General features: G+C 48.4%; 1 protein-coding gene across 5 annotated transcripts in view; it reads left to right on the forward strand.

Annotated features, from left to right (window-relative positions):
• Cacna1d (calcium voltage-gated channel subunit alpha1 D) overlaps window positions 1-24532 on the forward strand; it is a 440918-nt gene that overhangs the window by 215779 nt on the left and 200607 nt on the right. The window lies entirely within an intron of this gene.

Here is a 24532-nt window from a genome sequence, read left to right on the forward strand (position 1 = left end):
TAACAAGTTTGTTAGATTTCCATTACAAAGCACTCGAGAGGGATCAGCTTATAGAGAGGAAAGGTTTCTGTGACTCATGGATTTGGAGGGGCCAGTGCTGGGTTGGGCCCGTTGCTTTAGGTCTGTGGGTAAGCTGTGCCTTAAGTCCAGGAGTGCACAGCAGAGCAAACAGTTCAATTCATTTCTTGTCCAGCAGCCAGATACAGGGGGAGGGGAGTGGGTCTGCAGTCTCCTCCAAGGGCATGTACTCAGTGATACCTGGGCCCCACCTTGTGGCTGGAGAGTTGGCCCAGTGGTCAGAGCACAGGCTGTTCCTTCAGAGGATCCAGGTTTGATTCCCAGTACCTACATGGCTGCTCACAACTGTAACTCCAGGTCCAGGGGATCCAAGCCCATACACATAAACAAATAAATAAAATTAGAAAATACAACTTTTCCACCTCCTAGTAGCACCACCCTGTGTGGTCAAACCTTCAGCGCAGGACTCTTTGGGAGGCATTCTCGATGAGAACCGTAGCACCAGAATCTTCTATAGCTCATTTCCCCTCTGTCAGGTTCAGCACTTTTCCTATGATTTATTTGCTTAAATTTGCTGTCCATCTGTTTGCATGTTTGCTATTGGTGGGTCTGTGTGCTAGTGCTTCTCTTTGAGTCAGTGGTACTTGTCATCTGGGTTTCTGTTGGCGCACATGTGCAGAGGGTGACTGCGAGGTGAGGCGGTGAGGCTGGAGCGTGTGCGCCCTCGCCCACTCTGCACAGACCTCTGCCGCCTGTGTTCTCCCTCAGCGAAGCGCACACGTTCTGACGGCCTCCATGTCCTTGCTAACGCTTGGTGTCAGTGTTCTAAAGAGTCCGTCACTGTGATTTTATTATTCGTTTCCGCAGTCCCAATGACAACGGGCATGTTTTTAAACCACCACTTAGTTTGCTATTTCTGTGAAATGTCTGTTTAGTTTCCTGCCCATTTTTCTCCTTTATTGTCTGGTTCACACAGATTCACGGAAACTCCTTATGTAGTCTGTGGACTAACCGTTTGCTGATTACATGTAGTAGATAGACTTTTCTGGTTTGTGACTTGTCTGTTTGTTTTTGTGTGTGTGTGTGTGTTTTCTTTTGATAACTGATCATTAATTTTTATTTCATATGTATTTCATGCGTATATGTATGTGCACCATGTGTTTGTGGAGGAGGCCAGAAGAGGGTTTTGCATCCCCTTAAACTGGAATTATAGGCAGTTGTGAACTGCCTGAAGTTTTTAACAGTTAATAGTACCTCCTGCTCCTCCAAAGAACCTGGGTTCCAGCACGGCCAGTTCCAGGAGAATGACACCCTTTTATGGCCTCTGTGGGCACCCACATACATGTGGTACACAGACATACATACCTACAGGCAAAACACTCATACACATAAGAGACTTCTTTAATAAATCTGTCCCAGCTTGTTACAATGTCTGTGGGTTGTTTTCTAAGACTTTCTTTTCTTAGGATTTAGGTCTTCAAATGCTGTTGTAATAAGCCGTTGTGTAGCGTGAGGTGGCTCGGGTTCGGCATCTCTGCGTGTCGTTCTTTGCAGTACAGAGGACTCCCAAGGGTGGGATGGCCTTTGTTTAGCTCTCTACAACGGCAGTTTCATCCTTTATGTCCAGCTCTTTCTGGGGTCTCTGTTTTTTGTCAGCAGTAACATGGTCTGTCTGACCCTCTGCACCCTGATATGTGAATTAACTATACTCTTGTAATAGTTCCTGATGTCTGGTAGGTCAGATAATTTCATCTTTCTCTACTTTATCAAAAGTATCTTGGAAAGTTTCTTACTCTTTGAAAGGAAATAACAGATTTAAAAACCACGTGACAATGTGTGTGTGTTGGGCTCTGGAACGGGATTTATCATTGGCGTTAACATCATTTGTTGTCTGCAAGTCCTTCTGTTTCATGGGAGTGCAGGGCGTGAACTCCTCGGCAGGTGTTGTGTGACTTGTTAACTGGAGGCGAAAGAGAAAGAGAAGGAAGAGTCCTCGAATGGACTAGCGTCTCCTCCGGTTAGGTTCCGCTGCCGCGGTAGTTCTGAAAGGGTGGAGGAGTGTGAAAACGGCTCTAGGACCGTGTTTCATGAGTTGAACAAGGCTGGCATCCCTTGCAGCCGAGTTGTCTTGTGCAGTAAATGGGAAGCAGCTGGTTGGTGTTCCGTGACTGGTGTATGGTTTGCTGTTAATAGTGCTTTGATTCCATGGGAGGGGGATGAGCTGGAGGCCTCGGAGACTATATCTTGTCCTCTGACTGCTGCAGGAGACCGACAGCAAACAGAATGTGTAACGTGTCTACCCAGGCACGAACAACCCTCCCCTATGAACCTCTCTATAGAAATGTTTGCTTTGCTTTCTCTTACGCTGCCGCCGTCCCACACTCTATGACACTTGTGCAGATTGAAGCCTTTCCCGACACTGCTGTGTTCTCACGGTACTGAGGGCTGAACCCAGGGCTCCAGACACTGCGGGCAAATGTGCTGTCATTCAGCTCAAGCACTGTTGTAGGTTTACGGATGTGCTTTTGAGAATCCTAGATGAAGAGGAAGCATCTCCAAGGAAAACTCTGTTCTTTGAAGCCCTTGCAGCCTTCACACTGCCAGGGTCTCACCACAGCCCAAGGAAACACACCATTGACTAGTGCTCCCTTTCATGTCTCAGCAATGCCCTCTTTACATCTGCACCAGCCAGGACGGCTTCCCTGATCACATTTCAAACATGGAGCACACTGTAGTTCCTGGCTTTCTTCCTCCTGCCTTCTACCTGGGATGTGCGTCTACAGGCAACCTTAATCGTTGGGGTTGTAGGTCAAACGTCACCTCAGAAAGGTCTTTCCTAACTCACCTGCAGTCCCGGGCATCCTGTGTGTGATTCCCGTGTACACCTGGCACCCGTATGCTCTCCTCTCCTCTCCAGCTCCCTCCCAATACCCTGTATCTCCTAGAGAGTGGGCTCTGCCTTCTTCACTGCTGCCTTCGGTGCCTAGGTCAGTGTGTGCCTTTATCAGTAGAAGCTGTTTGCTTAAGGAAGAGCACAAAGAGGCCCCTGGAGCAGGCGTGGACCACCAGCCCCTCCTTAGAGCCTTGCAGCACCTTGCTTGCCTCTGTTGGAATGCACACGCCATCTGAGCAGCTCTCTGAAGGGTATTTATTTGATGATACTCCAAGCATCTTGAGGCAAAGGTCTCTCTTAATTTTCCCCCTTCTGTTGTCCCTGCTGTCTTCCTCCGGGGCTCAGGAGTGAGCCTTACATGCTGCTTTGCTTGTGGTAGACCCTAGCCGTCTGTTAACAAGGAGTGCGGTTAGCAGTTGTCTTTCCCCAGGGACCAGAGCAGTACATTAGCAGTGTGATTGTCATAGGCAGACTGCTGGCTGAAGTAGCATTTCCATCCCGGATTCCTTTGTATGCTTTTCTTGAGTCTTGTGTGAGAAAATTCTTGTACTATGGTCTTTGTGAGGAAGGACCAACCTTTCTTGTTCACTGCTTTTCCTTTGGTGGTTGGTGTGGTGCGAGATACAAGGCTCCTGCCCTCAGTAAATGCTTGCTCATGTTTCATGACTGATGTTAAATTCAGCTTGCAAGAAATTTCTGTTTGCTATCCAATCACTATTTTAAAATTTCAGGATTTATTTATCTCGTTCATACAGGATCCTGACGGAGCAAGCAGGTGCTCACTGTGAAAAAGCCTCTGTCGCTCACCTTCCTTCTAATCCTGACTAGCAGGGCCGGAGTGGCATGTGCCTGCTTCCTAGTGGCTACTCATGCCTGTCAACCTCGAAGTCTCTGCTGATTAGATGACTCGGTCTGCTTTGAAAGGTGCCCCATGATCCTAAGGAATATGGACACCTTTCCAAACAGCTGTAACTGACTCCCTCATCCCAGAACCTAGCCCCACGGGTGTGATTACAGAACAATGATAACCTCCTATGCCTCAGCGTCAGAGTTACGCGGGGTGGGCCGAGGACAATGTAGCCACCCCTAGAACATTCCGTATTTGTAAAGAAAAAGCATTTGTAGTTTGGAGAAGCTCCACTGATACGTCATTGTGATGTAGACATGCTTTGTGAGTGAGTTTCTGGGCACTTACAGGTGTGTCTTCTGTATGTGGCCTGCAATGGCAGAAGCCAGAGCAGGGATGTGGCCAGTTTGGCCAGGCAGGATTGTGACAAGAGTCTGTGAACAATTGGAGCTCTGGTTTATGGGTTTCTCTCTCATCAAAGCTGCACGGTGAGCCAGAGCCAGGGACCAGATGACTGGAGACTTAACCCTATGGCTCTTACCTTGTTGAACCCGGTCCATCCTCCCTCGAGGGAGGCAGAAATGTCAGAGGGACTGTTTGGATTTTGGAAGAGAAGACGCTGCTGTTTGGGAGCAGTGGGGTGGCAGGGCAGTGCAGTGTCCTTCTCGGATGGATGTTTGTCTGGCCGCTGTGAATCTTCACCTCCCGACACCCCCCTCCCACGCCAAGGCAGCTAAGACAGTTGGTGCTCTTTAAAATGACCACTGACTTCTAGCAAGAACTTAATGCCATATGGTATTTACTCATTTCTAGACAGAGGTCCTCATGCTCCCTTCCCTCCCGTGGCCTCTAGCACCTCCCCTTGTGCTGTTAGTTGATGGCCTTTCTTTCTGTTTGAGAAAAGCGGAGGCCACCAGAAGCTTCAACACACTCTGTCTACATTTCCTTCAGCAGTGCCGCAGCCTCCCATGGTTGTGTGGAAGAACATCCATGCTTCTCGACACCCTGCCTCTAGCACCCACAGACCCCAGATGCCTATGCCCCTAGCCATTCTTGCCCCTAGCAGTTCTTGCTCCCAGGCACCCTGGCCTCTAGCTGTCCATGCTCCTAGTTGCCCGTGCCTAGCTGATCATGCCTCTAGGTGTCTTTGCTCATTGCATGCCAGGTTGATCCGGTCTTGCCTGTCAAAATGCATGTCACTGCAGTCCTCCTGTCTCTTTCTAGCTTTTATCTTTATTTTATACTGGATCTATTGAGTCAGGGTAAAAATAGGCCATTTTTGTTTCTTCTGTGTGGGTAACAAACTCTATATGAGCCCCTTTAAGCCACTAGTTATATCCTCATTTCTTTCTCCTTTGAATGGTGGAAGCAGGGCCCTGATCATGAGTCTAGTATAGGCAGATGGTCACATTTGGTTCAAATTAATCAAATTGTCCCTGCCAGAGAGATGTACAGGACTCTCTCATCAGCCCATATTTTCTTTGAAGGACTGGGACAAGTTCATGAAATGTCTGAGCCTTCACCCTGAGACCATCACTTGTGAGCAGGCTGTGCACTGGGCCAGGGTCAGCCAGGCAGGGGGCGGTTCATAGCCTGGAGCCGGACAAGGAGAAGGAGAGAGGGAGAGAGGGAGGGAGGGAGAGAGGGAGAGAACGGGGAGAGAGAGAGGGAGAGGGAGAGAGAGGAAGAGGAAGAGGGAGAGGGAGAGAGGGAGAGGGAGAAAAAGAGAGAGAGGGAGAGGGAGAGAGAGGGAGAGGGGGAGGGAGGAGAGAGAAGGAGAGAGAGAGGGAGAGGGAGAGAGAGGGAGAGAAGGGGGAGAGAGAGAGGGAGAGGGAGAGAGAGGGAGAGGGAGAGAGGGGAGAGGGAGAGAGGGAAGGGAGAGGGGAGAGAGAGGAGAGAGAGGAGAGAGAGAGAGAGAGAGAGAGAGAGAGAGAGAGAGAGAGAGAGAGAGAGAGAGAGAGAGAGAGTTTGTGGGAAATGTTTGTGTGGTTGGCTTCTCCGGTGTCTAACTTCCTGTTGATGTGGTTGTCCTGGTAGATAATATGGAAGGGAAGGAAAAGGCAAGTTACTTTTTAGACAGAAGAGTCATCGTGGATACAGGCCCCCAAATACTAAGTAGGTCCAGGAGGCTGGGACTGAGCAGTGCAGCGGCTGCCGAGTGCTTGGATGCCATCAGCTTACTCATCTCTGGGCACTGGCTGCTTGGAGCTGATAGGTATAGACGGTTGCTTGAAGCAGCTTCAAATGTCTCAGTCTCATCAGGCTGTTCCTGATGCCATGAAGCCATCTCTGTTGGCAGAGAGGCTGAGGGGGAGGTGGGGACACTGGCAAGGGAAGGGCTGTGATTGTCCTGTGTCCAGGATGCCAGTCACAGGACAAGTGCAGGTGTGTGTTTAAATTATCTGCGAGTCCTAAGTGCCACAGTAACTGTGTCTTTTAGACCTCCCGATTTGTATCTCTGTGTAAGACTCTATTGTGAAAATCTAGTTACGAGACGGTCCAGCCAATGCCATGACTGTGACGGTCCCCAGCTTTTTCGTTTGCTAGAACATTCTAGACCACAACTGTCCAGCTCTAATTGGTGCTTACCTTCTCTCTTTCCCTCTCTCTCCTTCTATTTCCCTCCTCTTCAATCTCTCCCACAAACTCCTGCTTTTGAGTGGCTCTCTCATAGCCCAGGCTGGCCTTGGGTTTCCTTTGTACTTGAGGATAGCCTTGAACTCCTGATCCTCCTGCCCCCATCTTCGGATTGCTGGGATTAGAGGTATTTGTGCCATAGCTGGCTCTTTTTGTCTTTTTCCTTCATCACATTACTTCATCATTATTTGCTTTCCGGTTTGATTATCTTCTGTCCCACTTTCTGTCAGAGAAGGACTATGTCTGTCTTGCTCATGGGTGTGACTCACCCTTGTCTCTGCTAGCCTCTGACTGCCTGCTCTTTATTCCCTTTTGTCTTCTTGCTGTTCCTCACACGCCAGACTTGCTCTGCCCTAGGGCCTCTGTACTTGCTGAGCCTTCAATCTAAAAACTTTTTCTTTTTTTAATCGTGATTTCTGCCTGACTGGCTCTCATCCTCATTGACCTTCACATAGTGACCTTTTAGTGATGCCATCTCTGGATCTTTATCTAAAACCACACCCCCTAACCCTTTATGCCTTGCTCCCACCCCATTGTCCCATTTGCATCTTACTTAATGTTCTCCACTGCGGTCTTCTCCCCTGGAATGAGAGGTCTTTAAGGACAGGAAGTAAATTCTGCTCTCATTTTGTGGGATGTCTAGTTTTGGGGGGTAGTTCTGGGCCTGGTGGACTCTCTGCAAATCTGAATGAGTGGATGAGCATGAACAGTGTATGCGTGGAGACTGATGTGCACTGGGAGTGGCTTACTGTCTTTTGTGTGTGTTGTTTTCTGAGACAGGGTCTCTTATATTACAGTGTAGTCCTGGTTGTCCTGGAATTCACTCTGTTGACTAGGTAGGATGGCCTGGAACTCAGAGAGACTCACCTGCCTCTGCCTTCTGCTATCCTGCTATCCCACCTAAGCAACGAAACCCCACCTCTTTCTGTCTCCTGTTCTCTAGTTGGAGTCGTTATCATTCTCTTTGCATTTGTGTATGGTCATCATCCCCAGTGCTGGGCACTTAAACATAAATGAGTTTCAGGTGGGGGAGTGGGAGCAGGTGAGGGGAGAAGGAGGAGGGGAGGGAGTGGGAACTGGGACGGGTATGTAAAATGAGAAAAGATTGTTTTAAAAAATGAATAAATAAATAAATTTTAAAAAGAGATATATCCAGCTCCCCTGCAGGAAAGAAGAGTTTCCCACACCTGCTCTCCCTCCCTTCTGTTACCCTTGCCTTCTCCGTTGGTTGCCTTTGTTCCCCAAGTTCTGCAGCTACTTTCATGTCACATCTGCTCACGTGGCTTTATGTATGTGAAAGATATCGGCACTACAAATGCGGGGAAATGGGATACTCGTTTCAGAAGCTGACTGACTAGGGCAGGGAGATGTGCCAGGAAGTCCAGGGGCATCAAGAGTGCAGCACCTGAGCTGAGCCTACAGCATGGTGGCGTTTCCTAGACATGGCTAAAGGGAATGGAAGCAGTAATAGCTAGGCAGGGGTGAGGGAGATGGAGCAGATTCACTCATTCTTGGTGTCCTCTTGATACCAGGTTCTGTGCCTGCCTCTGTCCCTGCTCTGCTAGACAAAGTCTCAGGTGAGATAAAGTCTTCATCAGGGGTCTGATGAAGACAGGAGGGAAGCCTTCATCCTCCTCCTTGCTGGGGAAGATTCTGAATGGAGCATCGAGGAGGGATGATGAAGGATGAATCTGTATCATGAGTTTCTGGGGCTTGAGGGCCACCCATGTGGTTTGGAAGGCCACATGGTAAAGATCCTGCAGTGGCAGAACTAGTGTCTAGTGCCGTGATTTGTTAGATGCTACTTCTGCGGGGTTACGTGTGTCCAGGTGACCTGGTCCTCATTCTCGGCTTCATGATCTTGCCACCTTGTAATTCCCAGACTACTGATGGTGCAGCGTGGGGGCAGCATGCCACAGGTGTGGCCAGGCCAGTGAGCACAGGCTAAGGCTGGGAGGCCAGAGTCAGCATTGAGCTCTGGGCCGAGGGGTCTGATTCAGAGCTGCTCTGTGCTGGGGCTGTAGGTGACTTCCGTGGAGAATGCTGGTATTGCAAACTGCACTTTAGAAGGCTGTCTTAATATTTTTACTCTCAACAGTAAGCTAAAGCTGACATTGGCAGGCTTGTTCAACAAATGTAAAATAACCAGAAAAGACATTCTGAAGCATTCTGGAACGAAACAGATGGACCAAGCAACCATGTTAAAAACAGCAAATCATAGCTTGAACTTCAGTTAATCATAATCAAATTTCTCTATCCTTAATTAATTTGAAGCATCTCCCTGAGTAGTTTTCTATTTTGGTTTCCTTTACTTAAAAGACCTTGTTATTGTAGGGCACCCCAGTTAAAGATGCCTCACGCTTGACATCTGAGCCAAAAACCTTGTCATTTAGGAAATGCTATCCTTTGTGAGGTTTCCAGAGTGGCTGTTTGTTTCTCACAGATTCATGGGGGGAATTTATTTCATCTTTTGCTGACATAAGAATGAACAAAACTGTATTCACTTAGTGACTTCAAAACCTCCCCGTGCCTGAATCAGGGTTGTCCTGGACTTAACCTCTGCTCCCAGCCGGCTGTTGGCAGGCTCTGTCTTTGTCAGGTGAGCATGACCAATAGACTGGGATGGGCAGATTGTCTGTGCTTGTCAAACTTTAGCCTATACCGTGCCTTGTCTGTGTGCACACGAGCCGAGCCCTTGTGCTGCAAGGACACCATGCGGCAGAGCTGTGAGGCCCTACACATGAAACAGTGTTGGGGCCTTTCTGAGGCTAAGGAAGCCGGATTGGGCAGAAAAATCCAGAGGGAGGCGGAGGGAAAGGGGGAAAGGGTGTTACTGTAGCTGAGTGGAGCGGTGACCACATCTTTCAGATTCCATCCCAGACGGGCTTCAGTCAGGTGTCTGGCTCATGGGCGACCATGGCTCACTTGCTCTCTGACACTCTCGGGTGTCACCAACATGGCTTTCTCTACTTTGCATAGCCTCTTAGGAATGGGAAATTTGGTAGCATCTGTGTAGGCCATGCTCTAAAACTGACTTTTTCGTTTGAGGGGATTGTGGAGGAATGCAGCGTGTGGTCAGTGGGAGGTCCATAATTTAACAAGGGAGTCACACGATCCCTTGTTCTGCTCACTTGTCCTCAGTGATAGACGTGTGTCTGATTTCATCTGGACACTGCCCTTCCACAGACCGTGGGTGTTTCATACTTAGTGCTCAGTACTGATCACTTAGTGCTGCTCTGTGTTTTTCCACTGACTGCTTGGCACTGAGTTCTCAGTGCTGAGATCCTCTCTTCCATAGACAGAGGGTGCTCAGACTGCTGACTGTCCATCAGTGAGCAGTGCTCAGTATTGCTGCCAGCCGCTCTTGGTCACTAACCCAGTGAATAGAGCAAGTGCTTCATTCACACTCGGCCAGCTCCTTTGTGCCTTCCACCGCTCACTACACTGCTGCCTATGCAGTATGTACTTGTTTGGACAATTAAGTAAATGTGCATCCAAATTAATCCCATTTGCCTGACTAGAGAAGAGGCTTTCGCTGTTGAGGAGTATAAGCCGGGGCTTCCTCCTGGCCAAAGACAGCTTTGGATGAGAGCAGCTTTGTTCCTTCAATAGGCGTTCTTGGCAGTAGGAATGGGGAGAGGGAGACCCTGTCAGTTTTACTAGACATTTTTTTCTCAGTGCTGACTACAGCACTTGGCATGGGGCAGGTACTGAATAATTGTTCAGTGATTGAGCGCACAAATGAGATGCCCCTGCTTTTCTTACACTGTGATGGTTGTTCAGTCTCAACTTCATCCTTTCTCCTCAGCATCTTCTTACAGGTATGCTTCGTAAGCATTCATACACACACATACATAATATACACATACATACACAATACATACATACATATGCATACATACATAATACATAATATGTACACACATACATAATACATACATACACAATATATCCATAATACATACATGCACACATACACACAATACACACATACATAATATATACATGCACATACATGAATAATATGCACATACACAATACATGCATAATAATAATACATGCATATACATACATACATACCTGCATGCATGTATGCATACACACACATATGTTCAACATAGTGGTTGGCACATGGCGGTGACATTAGGATGCACTAATAGATGAGGGAAAGTACACTGAGCAGGAGTTGGAAGATCCGGGTCTGGCTGCCTGACCAATCACAGGACCTGTCACACCTCGTAGAGACGCCAGGTGTCCTGTCTCAGGGCAGAAGAGTCCTGCTGTCCAACTGCACTGCTCTACTCATTGCTGCCCTGTCTCCCTTGAAGATGGCTGGTGCAGTTCATTGAGAGGGAGGGAGGGAGGAAGAGAGAGAGAGAGAGAGAGAGAGAGAGAGAGAGAGAGAGAGAGAGAGAGAGAATGAGAATTCTTAGTACTGATTGAGCTTCACACACGAGTGTCTTCTCGTGTCATGGAAACATGGAGGAACCCTGTGATGCTGGACATGTGGCTAATGGGCACACACTTCCTCCATGGCCTCTGAGAAGCTATTACTTTCCTATGCCAAGATAAGTGCATGAGTGTGACAGATGCACGCCGTCAGTGTAGAAAACGTGGAAATCACAGCGAGCTGTTCACAGCTGTCCACAGGAGGCGGCCCCGAGACAAGATTAACGTTAGATATATTTTATATTGTCCTAGGCAAGTACATATACATATCACACACCGTTGAGATCGTTTCTGTCTCTTAGCAGTTATTCTGTATCTTACGTTCCAAAGTAAATTGCCGACTAGGAAGCCTTGTTTTGACATCGCCTCTGTAACCTGCGCAGGGCCATGACCAGTGTGAGGCACGGCAAATGCTAAATGCTCCTTGCCTTTCTTTAATATCAAGGCTAGAAAGATACTGAGTCGTGACCCAACATTCTAATTTAATATGGAACAATTAAGACAAGGAAAGAAACACCCAGTGTCCAAGCATGGGACGGTAGCAAAGCTGTACCGGTCAACCATGCCTTTCGTCTCCTCTCCACCTCTGCCTCTGCCATGAGTTCAGTGGCAGGCACCAGAAAGGCCCTGGGCTGGGGCTTTTCAAGGAGAGGCCAACTGAAATTTGGTTCATTTTACTGTCATCTCGGGTTCTCGGTGGCGGTGGCTGCTGCTGCTGCTGCTGCTGCTGCTGCTACAATAACATCTGGATGTCTTGAAGCAGCTGCCTGCGGTGGAGCCTTCGGCTGCTTTCACAGCCTTGGTGGATTTCTGGGTCAGCTCCCATCTGAGGCGTCTGCCTGGTCATCATCGCTGGTGCTGTGTTCTGGGTTCTGCAGCCCTATTAGCATTCTAGTCTTGGCGGGAACGATCCTCCCATGATGCTGTGTGACTGTCCTGACATGTCTCTTGTTCTGCCTTGCCTTTTAGGAACAGTGGGAAGGAATCCTTCCCATAGAAGGGTCTTTCCATGGGCCCTGATAAGCATGTAAATCCTCCATTGTTGCCTGCGGTTTCTCTTACCAAGCTGTGTTATTCACCAGTAAGATCCCTCCTCAGTCAGAATCTTCCATGGAGGATCTAGCCTTCTTGGGCTGTCCTGCCTAGAGAGAAAGGGGGCATATGTCTAGAAAGCCCTTCAATCTCTGGTCACCCAGTAGCAAACAGAAGGAGCACTCTGGACAGTCTGTGGCTGGAGGCCTTCCTCATGGTGGCTGGGGGCGGAGCTTTGAAAGGAGGGCATTTGACTTAGAATGTGTGATTAAAAATGGAACTCATAGAGGTTACAGGCTGAAGAACAAGCATGGGGTGAGAAGGGTGGGGGCTGAAGTCCTAAGAAAGGCAGCCAAGGAGGAAACTCAGTCAGGGGCTCAGTGGGGCGGCCCGAGCGCCTCTCCTCGTAGGCTGTAGCTCTTGGGTGACTGCACTGCCCAGTCCACCTCCTCCCCTTCCACTCCAGCTCGTTGGTGCCCGTGGCCTGGCAGGCTGGAGCATACAGCAGGTTTTTACTTTACTTTATTTATTTATTTATTTATTTATTTATTTATTTATTCTTTGAACAGGCTATTGAGCAGTGTTCTCCTGGCTGCTTAGGGTTCTGGCGATGGGTGTGAAGTCGTCTGGGGCCTCTCTGCAACTGTGGACATGAGTTTGGCTGTGCATGTGCCCTCTTTGCTCTTCAGTCTGTTAACTCTTGAAAGACCATGCACCTTGCTCATACATAACCTTAAAAGCTCTTCATAACTCTGGGACCATGGGAAGATTATTCCGGGCGAGTTTTCATCCCACTGGGAAGCTTCCCTGAGCTTTAACTCCTATGGACAGTGTGTTGTCATGGACCTTGGTCTTGGAAACTGAATTGTGGTGTTTGCACAGGGAATAAAACGCAACAGAGTGGAGTTTTTCAACAGTTTCACCTGTTCTGGTAGCCTGATGCTGACTTTGACAGCAGACATTTCCACCTTCAGTCCTGCTGCCTACCCGATCCCACCTGCTCCTGCCATCTAGTGCAAGGACGAGACTCGGGGCGCCCTGCCAGCAAGCTAAGTGTGGGACTATGTGGCTAGCACCCCCAAATGCAGCTGAGCTACCTCTTCCTAGAGAACTCTTAAACTTCATGGTCCCCAGACACAGGTGTGGACCCAAGTAAGCATCCCTACCTCTTCCTAGGGCCTGCTTGGATTCCTCCCGTGGTCCTCCCTTGACTTGAGGAGAGCTTGCACCAGCAGCAGCTCAGCATAGGAGACAAATATCCCTGAAGCTGCAAAGCTGCCAGTTTGATGCTCTCCTTGGGGACTTTCTTCTTGGTGAGACTGAATGGCTTATAGTCAGGGGGTAAGGGCTCTACCAGGTTGGATGTGAGGTGCCCAGCTGAGGGCAGGAATGTGGACCACTGCCTTGGCATCTTGTTAAAGTGCTGGCCCATTAAAGAGCTGCAAGGAGCTAGGTTGGCATTTGCTCCCCAGTCTGGTTCAGTCTGCCCTGTAACAGTGGTGAGATCAGGAATGAAAGCACACCCTTCATAGTTGTTCCGAGTCCTTTTGGGAAACCCAGGAGCAGTGTGTCCGTGCTCTATGGCTGTGTCCTCTGCTGGAGTCAGCAGCTATGCTGTATAGTATTTTAGGCCCCTGAGCAGATCATCAACTGGCAGCTTTGCAGCTTCAGGAATACTCGTTTTCCATGCTGAGCAAGGGCTGCTGCTGGCGCAAGCTCTTTTCAAGTCAAGGGAGGATGGTGGAAGGAGTCCAAGCGGGCCCCCTAGGAACAGGTAGGGATGCTTACGTGGGCCCACACCTGTGTCTGAGGACCATGAGGTTTAAGAGCCAAAAGGAGCAAGGCCTAGCCCAGGTGGTATCTCGATACCCCAGTGTGAGCGTCTCTCTATTCCCCTGTTCCTCTGGGCGATTCTCATTCATTTGATAGCTCATTGGTGGTTTAGGAAATGCACTGAGAGGGAGACAGAATGTGTGCTGTGCTCAGCAACATTTTCAGTCAGGAGGCAATGGACACCAGCAACTGTAACTAATACAAGGTCATAGGTGTCATAAGAAACCTGGAGACGGGTGCAGCATGGGGGCGGGGTGGGGAGAATTAGGTGATTGGCGGTCACGTTTGCTGTGTTCCTTCCCTGGTGGTTTTCATATCCTTGCGGTTATCTAAAACTTCCATAACAGCCCTGCTTGTTTCTACCGTACCATATTGTTGCCCCAGAAGCCCTTCTGCAATGTGGGTTACACGCAGTTCCTAGAAGCCCTAACATGGGAATCATAGGATCAAAGGCTCGTCTGCCCCTGCTCAGGGGGAGATGACCTTTGGGTGCCTGCTCATGGCTCCAGCTGTATTGGGCTTCTGTTCCCCAGCTAAGCCACAGTGTCTCCTTGAAGCACGAGGAAGATCTATTCTTCAATATTCTTGGCCATCAACTGCTGTCCTGCCCATATTCGCTTAAGGAAAGGCTTAAGAGAGAGGTGCCTGCCTCCTGCCTGCTCCGGGGCCTAAATCACTCTGTTAGAGTCTGGTGGTTCTGGCTTGGAAAAGCAGAGTGGTGGAAAGGCACAGAGAGGCTGTCGGGAACACGTAATGTCTCAATAGACAAAGCCTTGAGGCCTTCCTGAAGAACAGAAAGCTTGGTTCACACCCTCTCTTTACGCTTTTTGAAAGAAAAGGATGTGTCAATTTGCGCTGTCTAATTCCTTTTTGAATGTGGGTCAGAGCTGCCTTCCCCACATGCTTTTGTCGAATCACACCTAGACTTCTGGTAAAATGCTTGTTTCATAAATCAAATTTAATTAATAGGAACAGGGAAGGTAAAACACAGGGCTGACAACCCTGGTGAGACGTGACTTCCTGCCTGCCCAGAGGGGCCTCTGGGGTCAGCCGCCCTCCCACTTGGGGAGCCAGGATTCTGGGAGTGAGGCTGGGGCACTGGCCAACAGTGTGTAGCTTGGATTTGCTTCTGAGCAGATATGACTGGCCCACTTCTAGCCCTCACGCCAGAGAAATTGTCATTGCCTTAAAATCTTTTTGACAGGAAGAAACAAACAAAACAGACTCTGGGTTGGGGCCAGGCTTAGAACTTGAAGCCAAGCTGACCTACTTTCACCAGGGCTTTATCAAAGCCTGCATTGTAATTCCACCTCCCAACTGCTGGCGTCTGGGGAACTGAGCACCTGACTCTGAGCAGGGGAAGAGCAAGCATGAGGAGCTTGTCCTTGTCCTGGGAACTATTCGCTGCTGGGCTGGGGAGCAGGGGAGACTGAGCCTTCCCAGAGCCCACCTGCTGATGACTGCTCTATAGGAAGACCTCATTGGGGAGGAGTGGCTGCCCTCTCCTTCCTGGTACAGGGTCATTCCTTGCCCAGTGGGCTTTTATAACAGCGCCACCCCTGTTTGACCTTGACAACTTCCCAGTGAGGGAGGTGCGCTCACTATTTTATCCTTGACCCATAGTGGAGGAAACTGCAGCTCACACGGGAACGGGGACGTGGTGAGAGGCCTTCATGGCGCTGTTACCATGGCATGCACAGGTCACAGCTGAGCACCCACATAGAGTCTGCGCCTCTGGAAGCCTCCTTCTTTTCAGATCGTTTATTTTCTTCCTTGTTTGGTTTAAGGAGTTCTAGCTTTGGTTCAGAAACCAAATAGGTTCCAAATCGAACATAGGGTCCATGGATAATGGGCCAGAAAGCAGTCTCCTCTTGAAAACACTGGAACTCTCCTGAGGGTTCTAGTGACAGTCTGGGCACCTTGTTGATATGGATATCAGCTCCATGTAGGCTGGGAAGCAATCTCACCCAGTGTAGTGGCCAAGGGAATTCAGGCAAAGAAGAGGAGTTTCCCAGTATGGTTTCCCTGCACTCATAGTTTCTCTCTCTCTCTCTCTCTCTCTCTCTCTCTCTCTCTCTCTCTCTCTCTCTCTCTCTCTCTCTCTCTCTCTCTCTCTCTCTGTGTGTGTGTGTGTGTGTGTGTGTGTGTGTGTGTGCACGCAAGCTTCCTGGGTCATCTATTCTTTGTCTATTCTCTAGTTTTTCTCATTTTTCTCTGATGTAATAATTCCGTATCTGTTTTTTTCTAACATTATATTGTTTTCAGTAATGAGGGAATCTCGTTTAAAAATACTAAAGTTAATTCTCCCCAGTTTTTGAGTCATTGTGGACCACAAACAACAGCATAAGGACTGAAGACAGGCTCTCATGTAGCCCTGCCTGACCTGGACCTCACTCCCAGAGCGTCACCTGCCTGTGTCTTCAAGTGGTGGTTATGGACTCTGCACCACCACACTCTTAAAGAGAGGGCCGGTTTGAGGAAAGGAGGTAGGACTGTGGACTCTGTAGGACAAGCTGAGTTTTTGATGTCTGCAGAGTGCCAGTAGAGACATTAAGCAAGACCTTGGGCACATGGTTTTGAAGGGCAGATTTCAGATTCATATATACATACATACATACATACATACATACATACATACATATATAGATATGTATACACACATACACACACACACATATGAGTAACTGAAGCAGTAGACATGAACTAGCCCACCACGGTCTGTGTTCTTTCATTCACCATACAACCGTGTTTGTGTTTGTTTAATGAAGACGGTTCCTCAAGTCGCAGATAAGATCCTGTAATGCCAATGGGAAATCCTGCCAGTAAGCAGGGTGACAAATCAATACTGTGTCTGTGTACCATGGCTCTAATGAGCCGTGGGTGAAAGACGAAGTAGTGGACAGGCTTCTGTAGCCACACCTATTGAAGGCCATGCACATCCCACCAAGTTGAACCCTAATTTACTTAATTAACTTCTTGCGGTATACGCTTGCAATAAGGAATAGTTCAGCAGCGTATTCAGTGTTATCATATTTGGGATTAATTCTTTGGATAAATTCCCAGAGGCATTTCTTCAATTATAAGGTACATGCATCTTCATGACCTTTACTACCACAGAGGCAACTGAATGTGAATAAAAGGAAGCTCGTACAGGCCGGGGGAGAGGCGGGTGACTTCTCCCACTACTCCTCGGAAAGGACTATTCTCTTGGGTTTCCCAGGACCCTGCATGAGGCACACTGAAAACACAGGGACAGGCTCCTTCTCTGACTCACCCATCAGTGTCCTCCGAGCACAGAATGACTCAGAACAAGCCCCGATTTCAGCCTGGGGCTGGTGGCCTAATAGCTGGGTAGATCTGCAGATAATTGTCACCAGGATGCATCTGCTTGATTTGGGTTCTCTGCAAAGTTGGGGGCAGGGGGAGTTCATAGAGGTTACAGTGAAAAATTGAATCTGCGATGCCATCTGATAGCTGGACGGAGAGGTCAGCAGCCAGGCCCACTCCACCTGTGAGCAGTAGAGACTCAGATGTGGCCAGCAGTTTTTAGAAATATGCTCTTTAGTCTTTGAAGTGTTGGAGGTGTGGAGCAAGTCTGGAAGCTTAGAAAACGAACTCACTCTTCAGAGTTCATCTGAGGTGAGCAGGCCCTGATCTCCTTTGTTGGTGGGGAGATAACAGTGATCTTTAAGTCAAGAGAGCGTGAGAAAAGCCTTGATTAAGAAGCGCTTTGGTTTTTCCAGCCCCGCCATATACGGTTCCATTTGCTGAGTGCCACAGCTATAATCGCCGCAACTTCTGACTGGCAGCAGATGAGAGAGCCTTTAATTCTTCAGATCCATAGGGATTTCCTTCATGTAGAAGTCTGTGTCTTTCCCCCTATTTAATTAAGCCTTTAATGAATATTTTATCAAATGAAGTCCATGTCTTATATTTCATTATTCATGCTGTTTACAGGCCCTTGCCTTATTAGCATAATTTATAAACTAAGATTATAGGAGGAACGATGGTTTAAAGACAGTGGTTTCACAGTCTTCCAAATATGGGCAGAAACGAACATCTTGGATGCTACAGGAGAAAGCGGGTCTCTGAAGTGTGTGTTTTGCCTGGGGTGACAACTCCAGAGTTCAGGGGCTGCGTGTTAGGTTGTCCTGTGCACTTCTGCAGTGTGGATGACTGCAGCTGTCTGGGGTCTGTGGAGGTAAGTTCAGATGGGCTGTGTCCTGACTAGGTGACTGCAGCCCTTGTCCAAGGTCAAGGTCATTTGTACCCGTTCACTGCCCAGATACGGCCTAGTTCCCTGGTGGCCTTGCTAGCCAGCTTATAATGTTCCTTTCTACTTCCAGCTAAATCTTATGGGCCTCCCCTCCTTCATGCTGGCCTTCATTTTCACAGTGGAGCTTGTCCATCATTTACTCCCTTCCCCCTCCCCCGTCTCTCTCTCTCTCTCTCTCTCTCTCTCTCTCTCTCTCTCTCTCTCTCTCTCTCTCCCTCTCTCACTCCTTCCCTCCATCCTTTTCTCCCCACCCTTACCCTCTCTCATCTTGACTTTGTAGCATGTATAATGGTTCCATCTTCAGTAGCCCGTGTCTCCTTTCTGTCTGCATGTGAGCAGGCCCGCCCTGTCTGTCTCCCTCACACCCCTCACACATGCCCTAAACCTTCACCTCTCTTCCGTGTACATTCTTCCCTTTGGTTCTCTGCACTCCCAGCTAAGGATCAATCCAGCTAGCTGTTGTCATCCTTCCTGCCCATCACCCTCAGCTCATGCTGGTTCTTCTCTGTGACTGTCCTTCCTTGTTGGGCTCTTTCTGTTCTAGTAAGGAGTGCCCTTGCTTCCCATCCGAGCCCCTTGCCGAATGATCCTTCCTTCCCTTTCTCCACTGTAGCAGTGGATGCCTGGCCATCTTCCTGGGAGGCCTCTGAATGGCTGCGATCAGCTGGCTCGCCTACAGCACCTCTCCCGTTCTACCTCAGAATTGTTGCTTTTTGCTTATGTGCTTATCTCTTCAAGACCTGGCCTAGGCTTTGTAGGGCAGACCCAGTTTCAGACCTTCTGTTTCTTCATGTCCATGAAATGCCCTAGAAATCCTGTTACTTTGGCATCCAAATGCCATCCTGACTGTCTCTCAGAATCAGAAGTAGATTAAAAAAAATCTTTTCTCAGCAGGAATGCCCTGATTTTTAGTTCACAAACTTTCTGTGGTCATCTTGATTATAATTTCTATTGTCTGGACATGTGGTCTAGAGTTTGGAGGGCACAAGTATTGGAGCAACTTCTTGAGCTAAATCCTAACGTCACTAAGTGTAGCAGAGCGACATCGAGTCAGGTGCCTCTCAGAACCTGAGAGCACAGAGCATCTACAGCAGAATAGTACCCACCTCCTAGTGGCTGCTCACACAGGAGGGCACACAACACCTGGGACGCACTGACTGCTGTTCTTGGAGGGTATTGTCTACTTCCTGTGGGACCTTGTGTTTGCTTTCCCCCTACACATGGGATTTTAGTAGACATTTGTAGACGGAAACACACAAGTTGAGGAGGAACAGAACCAAGACTGCCTTCTCAAATGGCCCAGACTCACCCTCTCGGGGTCACTCCACTGCCACTCCTGCGTCGCCTACACAGTGAGGCTGTTCGTTTGTCATTCTGTCTGGGTGACAGAGATTCTTTCCTGGGACTCGGCATCTTATTCCCCGATCCACGTCTCGATACCACCATCCCCAGGGCCCTTCTGATGTCTTCTAAGCTCTGCTGATCCTACATGTGTACCCGTGTCCACTCACTCTGGTATTGATTTACTCGAGGATTTTGCTTTGCAGTTGTATGGTTATAAACTACTGAAGACAATGGGATATTTTCTCTACCCTGGGAACGTCACAAAGCTTGGAGCAACTCAGAACTCCCTCGTCGTTTGAGAAAAGCTCACAGAAAGAAATGACCTCTTGACCTAGTTTGTTGTTACCTTATTGATTCCTGGATGTTAGTTCACATCCTGGGTGCATATTAAATTTCCCGTCACCTAGCACGCTTTCTTACCCACTTTTGGCAAAACTCCATGACAGGTTCTTTATCCCTTCTGTTACTTTTCTTTCTCTGTCTTTGTAGAAACAGCTGATTCTTTTTATACTAAATGTCCCTTCTACACCCAGCTGGTGAATGAAAGTGCCAGGGTCCTACCTGTCTACATGTTTGTAACAGGTGCCGTTTGAAGCACCAAGGAGCAGCAGTGAAATAACCAGGCAGGGTCCTATGGAACTGCATTCTGGTGGGATGAGACAGATCTGACAGATCTTTGTCTCTCTCTCTCTCTCTCTCTCTCTCTCTCTCTCTCTCCCTCTCTCTCTCTCACTCTCTCTCTCTCTCTCTCTCTCTCTCTCTCTCTCTCTCTCACACACACACACACCCACACACACACCTCCCTTATATTCTAGAGGGAAAGGCAATGAGGGAAGAGACGAGGACAAGGTGATACCATTGTGTTCTGGGTGTCCAAGGAAGGCCTCTGCAATGTAGCATGGGAAAGCTTCCAGGGAAAGCTTGAAAGAGATAGCAAGAGATGGGAGTACACACACACACACACACACACACACACACACACACACGTATATGTTGTCTTTGGACAATAAGGACGTGCTCTAATTGGAATGGAGGGGATTTGAAGAGTTGGAAGAGATGCACACAGAAAGTAGAGAGCCTCTGAGAAAACCTTAGTCTCACTGTGGATTAGCTGGAGAGCCACTTGAAGGTTTGAGCAGAGGAAGGACACAATGTAATTAATGTAAGATGCCTCAGGTCTCTCATGTGCTTCGGGAAAGTGAACCAATAACTTGGGGAAGGACAGAAGTTACTTTTAGCAGATGGCCTGCTCTTGGACTCTCCTGCTGAGCAACTGTTGTTCGTGGGCCCTTGGGGTCTCTGTTCTAAACTGTAGCACCCCAACACCCACCCCTGCCCCCACCTTACCTTTCTTAGTCTATGAGCAGGCTTAGCAGTTTTCAAAGGTAAGTTTAGCATGGGAACAGACGTGCAAGCCGTTCTTATAGTCTTCTAGAGCTAAAGCAGTTTAAAGCAAGTGAAGGGATTGAGCCTGGTGGGACCCAAAGTCTACCATTTGACCCACAATGTAGTCAGTATTACAGAACTCACCTTCACCTGTGGATAGATCAGGATGAGAGGTTGTTTTCAGTAAAAGATCTGTTGCAGCGAATGAATTTTTATGGGACAATGTGATACCAGAGCAGGGCTTCCTCTCCATTTCAGCCAGCATCTTTCGCCTCTAAGCCTCCTCCTTCATGACTGATTTAGCCCCGATGGTAAGCAAGAAAGAGATGGCTTAAGTGGATCTGACTGATCTCCTAAATGCTCCCTGCATCTCTCCCCGAGTAGATTGTGTGTAAACAGTTAACACTTTGGAAAAAAAATATACCCAAGGCCAGCCTACTCAGCTGTGCTCCTGGAACACCCTCACAGCTGATGGTGACCAGGAGGTAGTCTGATTATAGTTCTGCTCCCCTCAGGGATGTTGAGGTTACCAGGATACTGTTGGCACTGAAATGTGAGGAAATAAGGAGAATAAGAAAGAGTGATGGCTAATTTTTACCACCCTACCCCTCCCCATGTAATGCCATCCCATGTCACCACCACAGCCACATATGAGCCAGGGCATTTCTTCTCAGCCTGTGGTCCCTTCTCTGGACTCACAGCGAGCAGGTGGCCCTGCCTTCTGCCTGCACTGGGCAGTTGGTTCTTCCTCAGCAACTGAGGCACCCACAGTGACACGGTGATGGCCGTCCACCAGCTTTGCATGAGCTCCAGACAGAAGGCGTGGTGTTGGAATGTGTGCTCCATGCGCTGAGTGCGCTGCTTTCCTTAGAAGGTGTGGAAGGAGACAGAAGCAAGGTAGACCTTAAGAGGCAGACAAGTAGTTTAGCGGCAGAAACCACCAGGCCTAGGCAAGGTCTCTACCTGATTAGGAGCACATGGAGTAGAACACTGACTGCTTTTTCCTGTGAGCACCCTGGCCTCCTGGAGTCCCTTTTTAGTCTGTCATGCTCCATACTTGTGTCTGTGTGGCAGTCACCTTGGGGGTATGGTGGGCATGGTGTTTTTCTTTCTCTGGTCAAGATGTAAAGACTTCTGGTCTGATCATGAAGTCCCATGAGGCATGGAGAGTGTCTGCCTGCCATTTTTCTCCCCAGTTATGCAGATGTGAATTAGATCATTGTTAAGTTTTCGATTGGTCAGAAACGGTGACAGCAGACTATTCCCTTGCAGTCTTGATTCCTGCTCTCCTCCTATTAGTGTCTTTCCAGGTTTCATTATGTATTTTCTCCATGTTCTCTGCCCATTGGTTGTCTATTTTAGTGAAGCCAGTTGTTTAGCTCCTCAAATGGCATATTAGCTGAACCCAGCATTGTAGACAGCTGCTTAAAGGGGGTGTCTAACCTTCTTTAGTCTGAGTCTATCTTCAAGTGGGGTCTGTGACAGCATTTCCCACAGATTGTGTGGTCATGAGAGGACCCTAGTGAGAGGCATTTAGAGGGTTTCAAGGCTGATACAAAGAATATTTTCATTTGGAAGACAAGGGTAGACGCTAAAGGCCAAAGGAGAACTCTGGCCCACAATCTAGAGCTAGATTGAGGCCTGGGCATGGTGAAGGAATAAGTGGAGTTCCCTCTGTTCTAATGTTCCTGCTCTCCCCACGCTTCATTCAGCATCCAGGTTTGCGTCCCTTGCGGGAACCATGTTTCCATGGGTTCCCATCCATTCCACCATGACTTGAGTCTCTTGCAATGCCTACCAGACTTGACTGTGTCTGCCTAGAACACAGTTGAAGTGGTAGCAGAGAGATGAGTGCAGGGTAAGAATTCAAGAGAAAAGAGCAAACTTGAAAACGTTTTCTGACTTCTTTTAATAGCTAGTGCTCATGAGGATACATGCTCAGTTAATGATGAGGATGCAGGCTCAGTTAATGATGAGGATGCAGGCTCAGCTGATGATGAGGACACATTGTGACATGGTTCCAGAGGTGACTTAAACAGATGGATTGGGCAGAGGGAAATGCCAAAGTGTGCAGAGTAAATGCATTACTAAATGGAGGCATCTGTTGCTAACAACTCGTGTTGGTATCAGCATAGACTAGCTCAGTCTCCTGGGGGTGTTTTCAAGTTATAGGATTGGTTCACCCTAAAAGGAACCAAGATTTAGTCACTTGCTGTTCTAAACCCTAGAATAGATGGAACTGAGTTTGTTACCGATGAACTTGCTTAGTGGTACACACACCACATTGTCCTCTTGTGGCCCCACAGTGAGCTTCTGTCCACTGTGTACCGGATGCTGTCTGGTGTTGGGAATAAAAATCTCAGGGAAGATGAACAACGACAATCAGGCTTGGGATAAATTATCAAATGACAAAATAAATCATCAGATATGCTGGAGATGTGATTGGTGTGCAATAAACAAAACGGAGCATAGTTGGGGGTATGGTATAGTCAAGAGAGCAGAACTCTGGGTGGCGCCATCACTCAAGACCAACCCCAAAGCGGAGGGGTTGGCATCTGCAGAAACCCAGAGACCAGCTCGGCCTTATTTTGCCTGCTGGCACCCCACTTTGCTGAGAGCTGAGTGTTTTCACTGCCAGCTGTTGCTAGATGTCTTGACATCTTTCTGATGTCTTTTTTTGAGCTTCTATGTCATCGCTGCAATAAAGCCTGCTGATAGCTCCAGCCCGCATCTTAGAAGCTGCTAGCCAGTGCTCCTGAGGCTTGAGAGTGAGGCTAGAGCTCGGGCGTCAGTGTCTTCAGGGACCTTCCTGCTGGGTCTTAGAGGAAAGTTGAGCTGTGTTCTTCATGGGTGGGGGCTATCAATCAGATTCCCTTTTGAGAATGGAAGACGCTGGCAGTTACAGTAACGGAAGACAGCTTTTGGTTCTACATATTGTCAAGGTATAATCTATAAGTAATAAAGTTTACTGTAGACGTCAGTGCTTGCTTTTGAATTGACTTCTGTTGATGAGGGCTCCAGGAGAGCCAGTGCTTCGTGTGTTGGTTCTGAAGGCCTTTCCCACTTGTTTTGGCTTAATGCTACTTTTCTCCAGAAGAAAGGCTTGCTTCCAAAAGGCTGCCTTGTCAAGCCCTGGGCTACCTGGGGGAGAGAATGAAATTTGTTACTCAACAAAGATAGACAGAGAGAGAGCTGGCTGGCCAGAGGTTGACAGATGTAGTCCAGCTCTGCACCTGTCTGAGTCATCTGGAAAGACGGACACTGAGGTGACTGAGGAGACTTGTGCATTGATGGCTTTCTGTAGGGCGCCAGCAGATGAGCCAGTTAGAGAAGTCTTAGGTGGCCAGATGTACAAGTTATTTGTGTGCCTTTGTTTTAGTGCTGCACCTGTGGCCCTGGTGGGAAAACGCTGCATGCAAGTTGGATGTTCAACAACTTTTCTCTGAACTCAGTATTTGACTTATTCCTGTTGAGTTGGGGTGTGTAGGTGGGTGTGTGCGCCATGGTACGAGTGTGGGGGTCAGAGAACAATCGCGGAAGTTGATTCTTACCTTCGCACTGTGTAGAAGTCAGGTTAGCAGTCTTGGTTGAAAGTACCTTTACCCACTGAGCCATCTTACCAGTCTCTCCTCCTCCTTTATTGAGGGTGCAGGGGGCAGAACTTAAGGTTCTGGGCAAGTGCTCTACCCCTGAGTGATGCCACCAGCCCTTTTGCTTTTTAAATGTAGCAACTTCTCTGGTGACATTTCTGCTTCTACTTCCCTTTTCATAAAATAACTTCAAGTAAAACCTTGTTTATTTCAGAGCATATAGAGCA

Source organism: Arvicola amphibius, chromosome 12, assembly GCF_903992535.2.
Source record: "Arvicola amphibius chromosome 12, mArvAmp1.2, whole genome shotgun sequence".
Classification (NCBI taxonomy): Eukaryota; Metazoa; Chordata; class Mammalia; order Rodentia; family Cricetidae; genus Arvicola; species Arvicola amphibius.